This window comes from Crinia signifera, chromosome 19 (assembly GCF_055691185.1).
Source record: "Crinia signifera chromosome 19, ASM5569118v1, whole genome shotgun sequence".
Lineage (NCBI taxonomy): Eukaryota > Metazoa > Chordata > Amphibia > Anura > Myobatrachidae > Crinia > Crinia signifera.
The window spans coordinates 86,544,101-86,550,100 of NC_139226.1; the positions used below are offsets into that span (position 1 = coordinate 86,544,101).

The 6,000-nt window shown below is 52.2% G+C and overlaps 1 protein-coding gene across 3 annotated transcripts in view; it reads right to left on the minus strand.

The window, feature by feature from the left end:
• Positions 1-5,758, minus strand: part of LOC146042702 (PR domain zinc finger protein 10-like) — a 44,858-nt gene extending 39,100 nt beyond the window's left edge. For 2 of the 3 annotated variants that reach the window (XM_083162869.1, XM_083162867.1), the window contains exon 1: positions 5,504-5,758. The gene's annotated coding sequence lies outside the window, so the exon portion shown is untranslated. Of the gene's footprint in view, positions 1-3,862; positions 4,990-5,503 lie in introns of those variants that run through there. The other variant, XM_083162868.1, reaches the window with a different exon arrangement.
• Between the last annotated feature and the right edge of the window lie 242 nt (positions 5,759-6,000).

Sequence of the window (6,000 nt, forward strand, 5' to 3'; positions counted from 1 at the left end):
TTGGCCAGGGGATAGGCTGGGAGTGGAGGTTAGTGTCAGGGTCCCAGGACAATGAAGATCCACTGATCTAATGTAGGACGGCTGTAACTGGTGGTGTTACGGACATGGCCGTTATTAAAACAGATCTGCAAGCGAGTCAAAGAAAGTGCTAATATCACTGTAAATTGCAGGACACACGCTGAGGACTTATGGAAATGTTCTGGAAAAATAGTTGGCCAATGCATATCATTGATTTCTGTGGTACCAGGTTTGTGCATTACCCCTTTAATTGGCACAAAAGGACTGGATGAAAGCATCATGATGTCTGACATAAAGGAGGACCAATGAATGGTGGTGGCACCATGGAGCGCTCTGCATTCTTCCTATATCAGTCACAGGAACCCGACACTTACCAGCTCGGTAATGCTGGCATCATTGTGTAAATGGCAAATTCTTGAGGCTGACGCACGCCAAGCACCAGAGTGTAACTGCACCCAGTCCCCACATTGCAGTAAGACCTGTTAATGTGTTTGTCTAGTAACAAGAAACCATGCTGCCATTACAGGACTTGTAGTTTTTAGGAGAACATGCGCTATAGCCACAGTGTGCATAGCCTCGCACATACAGCTTATCGCAGGCATGTCCAACGTTGGCCCTCCAGATGTTTTGTAACTACACATCCCAGCATGCTTTGCAATAGTTTTAGCATTCTCTAATAACAAAACTGTGGCAAAGCATGCTGGGATGTGTAGTTTCACAACATCTGGAGGGCCAACGTTGGACATGCCTGGCTTATCCGGAGCAGGAAACGGCTGTCACTTGTGACAACAGGTTACATAAAGCCTCACCACTCTGAGCCGTCCGCTAAGGCTGATGCAGCAATGGGAACAGTGCATCGTGGATGGAGACAAAGTATTACACAGTCAGCATTATTAAGGGGAACTCTACCACTAACACATGGCATCTCTCTGCGGAATGCTTTCTACTAAAGCATTTGCTCTCAGTGGAAATCTTGCAAACGGCGAAGGGGTTTAAGCAATAGCTAAAGCAGGGCTGGACAAATATTTTTAAATCTAGGAGCCAGGGTGAAAATGTAGGAGCCGTTGCATGCTCGATGCCAGGGGTTGCATGCCATGGGGGATTAACCATCCTCCTCTTCCCTCCCTCCCATTACCATGCGCAGTAACAGCAACAGCCCGGCAGAGCAGTGGACAACCCATCCAGCTGTATCGGAGCAGGTCCGCGGCTATTTCAAATTTCTCATGAGCTAAAATCAGAGCTCTTGGTCCGCCTGCCAATCAGGAACTACCACTGCCGCTCTTGATTGGCTCGCAAGTCTGCTCAAGTTTTGAAATAGCCGCAGACCTGCTCCGATACAGCCAGGTGGGTTGTCACCGCTCTGCCCGGCTGTTGCCACAAGTGCGCACCACTCTGCCCGGCAAGAAGCAGGATCTCCTTTTGGTCGCCAGGAAGCAGAATCTGGTCGCCATGGTGACCTGGCCCCCAGGATTTGTTGAGCCCTGAGCTAAAGGCTTAACTGGGGCTTATTGCAGACAACATCCAACAATAAAAAAAAATGTTTCGAGGGCAACTTTTCTCTATCTCCACTTTTGTGAGTAAATGATATTGTGAGAAACGTAATGTAGGCCGAGTGCTACAGCAAATGAATCACTGCAAAATATGGGCAGGGGGAGCCGGCTTCATAATGTAGGAAGCATTTTTACAGCAATTCCAAAAGTTGAGTTTGAATGGAAAGGTCTACAGTGTCTAGGTGGACAAGCAATAGGTCAACACTGACAAAATTAAAACATGCAAAAGGCTGACAAGCAAATGGTCAACATAAAAAAAGGCTTGTGTGTCAATGGTGACACCTATCAACCTGGGGCCCCAATTAGTGTAGTGCATAGCCTCACTCAACAGGCTTCTGTCATGTGCCTCGTGCTGCTGCGCTTGGCACACTTTACTGTCCCCAGGGCCTGATTCACACCTGAAAGAAAATCTGGTACTCTTTACCTAGCACGGCGCCCATCGCGACCATCGCATGCACTAAAAACCGGGTGCGATGCGATGCCCGCGATTTTCCCATAGGGATCAATGTTAAAAGTCAGATTGGTCGCGATTTTAGCGTTAATTGGCTCAATGCCCGCGATTTTTATATAGGAATCAATGTTAAATGGGCCACAGAGCCCTAATAGTCCCCCTGAAGTGTGAAATGGCCCCCACAATTTTTAACGCCACCCCACGATCAACGTGAACCCGAAGCGTGGCGAGCGCAGCGAGCCCGCGAGGGGCGGCGGTACGCGTCCTCCGACCTTTTCATACCCCCACTATCCACGTCGGCATGGAGTTGAGAATAGAATAGTGTGGCGAGCGCAGCGAGCCACCGAGCCCGAAGCGTGGCGAGCGCAGCGAGCCCCGCGAGGGGACGCGGATACCTTCACAGGTAAACGCGTCCCCTCGCGGGCTTCACAGGTGTCCGCGTCGCCACGGACACCTGTGAAGCCCGTGAGGGGACGCGTATAACTGTGAAGGTATCCGCGTGCGCTCGCCACGCTTCGGGCTCGGTGGCTCGCCACACTATTCTATTCTCAACTCCACGCCGACGTGGATAGTGGGGGTATGAAAAGGTCGGAGGACGCGTACCGCTGCGCTCGCCACGCTTCGGGTTCACGTTGATCGTGGGGTGGCGTTAAAAATTGTGGGGGCCATTTCACACTTCAGGGGGACTATTAGGGCTCTGTGGCCCACTTAACATTGATTCCTATGTAAAAATCGCGGGCATTGAGCCAATTAACGCTAAAATCGCGACCAATCTGACTTTTAACATTGATCTCTATGGGAAAATCGCGGGCATCGCGTCGCACCCGTTTTTGATTTACCCGCGATTTTTTACCCCCGACGCCCGCGATTGTAATCGCGGGCGCCGTGCTAGGTAAAGAGTACCGAAAATCTCTTAAAATCGCTAGACGACCCTTTTCAGAGATCTGCGAATGTGCGCCCATGGCAGCGCGAGCCCTGAAACTGTGATAACAAGCGGTCACAGTGTCAGAGCCGGCAGCAACACGTCATTGCTGGGGTGCGCATTTTGAGGGAGTGATCCGGAAAATGCACGCTTGTCTGGACTACTCAGGGGTAGGGCAGCAGCGGCTGTTCAACGTGCCATGCAGCGACCTAGAACATGGCCAACCTGCACCTTGCTTCGCAGCTGGGCTGCGGTGTAGCGAAGCACTCGCACTTTAGTGATGTTTCTGAAATTTTTTGCGTGGAGAGGGATCCGGCAAATGGGGTGGTCTTGCCATGTGTTGGGCGGCCCCCCTGCAGACTAGCGTCAGAAAATATAGCTTAGCGAGGATATGCTAAACTACATTTAGATCTGAATCAGGCCCCCAAATCAGAGTTCACGTTGATGTCAAAGTATGAAAAAACAACAAACAAAAAAAAAGAAAAACCCATGTCAGCCTTTCCATGGGTTAACCTTTAAGTCTGCGTCGACCTAGACGCTGTAGTTATATCAACCGGATGGCCAAAAGGGTACAGAGACGGTAGCAGGCAACTTCCAGCAGCCAGTAACTGATTAAAACAGAAAGTGAAAACACCCAAAATAAGGATTTTTTTTTTAACTGGGCAAAAGATAGAGAAACATCATGATGTTGATGTAAGCACACAATCATACTCCCAAGGGCTGTCCGATTTGAGGAACTCTGCAATACATGGTACATCCAAGATCATTGGGTGACACCACCTGGTGTTTTACCGAGGCAGCCTCATTTACTGTGACGTTGTACACTATATCATTGCATTATTTTTCAGCAACATGAAGCCTTCATAACAGAACCCCATTATTTAATATTATGAATCAATAACCAGTACACTGTGGACTTACATTATAGGTTCCATCTCCTATGGTAATGAGACTACTTCATAAAGCAGTACCCACACTTATATTCCCTCATCTACAACAGAACGGCCAGGAGTCAGTATCCAAGTGGTCAGGATGCCAACTGCAGAACTCCGACAGCCACAGTACAGACAGATTGTGGTACTGTAATCATACCCAAATTACAGATCTCTTAGGACTGGCACTGGTTTTCCCTGACATTATATCTAACAGATAACCTGGGACTATAACTCCCTGGCATTATATTACATGTTACCCGGGACTGGCACCCTCTGCCATAATACAGGATTGGCAATCTATTACAGATAGCACAGGACTGGTACAGCCTGGCGTTATACTGCAGATGATGAGGCTGGTACCCAGACACTGGTACCACCTGGCACTATATTACAGATAACCGGGGACTGGCACTCGTGGCATTATAGGACAGGTAACCCAGGGCTGGTACTGCCTGGCACTATATGACAGGTTACCTGGGACTGGTACCCCCTGGCACTACATTACACAGGTAATCCAGAAGTTACACTGGTACTCCCTGGCATATTACAGGTAACCCTGGACTGGTACCCCCTGGCATAATATTACAGGTAACCCTGGACTGGTACCCCCTGGCATAATATTACAGGTAACCCTTGACTGGTTCCCCCCAGGCATATTACAGGTAAACCTGGCCTGGTACCACCTGGCATAATATTACAGGAAACCCAGGATTGGTACCACCACATTTTATATGAAAGGTAACAGGGAACTGGTACTTCCCTGGTTTATTTGACACGTAACCCAGGACTGGTACCCCCTGGCACTATATTACAGGTAACCGGGGACTGGCATTGACACTACATTACAGGTAACCCAGAAGTGACCCTGACAAATTTACAGGTAACTCGGGATTGGCACTGCTACCCCCTGGCATTATATTACAGATAATGAGGCTGGTGTCCGGTAACTATGGTACAGGGCTAGAACTTGCCCCCGCACAGGTCACTGCCACCAGGGGGGGCAGACAGAGAGCGGCTGCGGCCGACCCCATCCTGAAGTGGGGGTGGAGGCGGCGGGTCGGGGGGCGTCCAGCTGCCCTCATCCCGGCCCTGCGCAGCTATGAGGCCGCATTCCTGCCGGACCCGTCTCCCCCGCACTTCCACCCGGCGTCCCCAGTCTCCCCGCTCCGGTCTCCCCCTCCTCATCTCCGGCGTCCCGCGACCACCCCCCCGGCCGCTGCGGGTAAGATGCGGCGTCCCATCTTCTGTCAGGGGGCGGGGGCAGACTGTACCACCGGGCGCTGTGCGGCGGGGCCGGCCCGGGGACAGGCCCAGGCCAACGAGCTCTGGTGGACACCCGGGATGTCCCCCCGGCCGCCACCCGCACCTCCCACCATCACCAGGGCCGGGGGAACCGACGACAGCGCCATTTTGGGTGGGACTAAGGCGACAACAACCCTCGTTCCGATCCACAGCACGGGGACGGCGAGAAAAGCCCGAGCCGCGAAAAGCCGCCATGCGCGCTGCCCCCGGGTCCTACCCCAAACCCGACCTCCCCGGGGGTGTGTGGGGGCCCCCGTGGCCCCTGTCGCGACTCCCCCGCCCTCACATTCTGACAGTTACATGGAAAATCCCAACCCGTCCTTACCTCAGAATGGTAGCTGCAGACATGGCGGCGGCGCGCCATTAGCATAATCTGCCCAGCAACCGCCGGGCCGCGCACGCTGATTGGTCAGCCTCATGCGTGGGAAGGAATACCGACCCGCTTTATACGTCGGCTCACAGCGCAAGCGGCCCCGGGGCCGGGACCAAGGCGGTAGTCGTCCTGGTGACGGTTTGAGAGATGTTTCGATCCATTATCCACCGGTTCTCCCCCAAGGCCGGCCATGGTGAGGCGACCAATCAGAAGGCGCGACCCTTCTGCACGTACCTGGAGGGCGCAGCAGTGCCCCTAGAGGCCGACAGGTGGCACTGCGGGAGCTCGGGTGTGGGAGGAAAACAAGGACTAATGGAAGAATATTGCTGGAGGGTTAAATAGGGGTAATATTTATGGATTGGACGCAGGAGATTACCCCATTGTGCAACAGAAACCAGGGGGTAAAATTGAGTAAAAAGAGGTGATTCTGTCTTATTTTCTAGGATGCA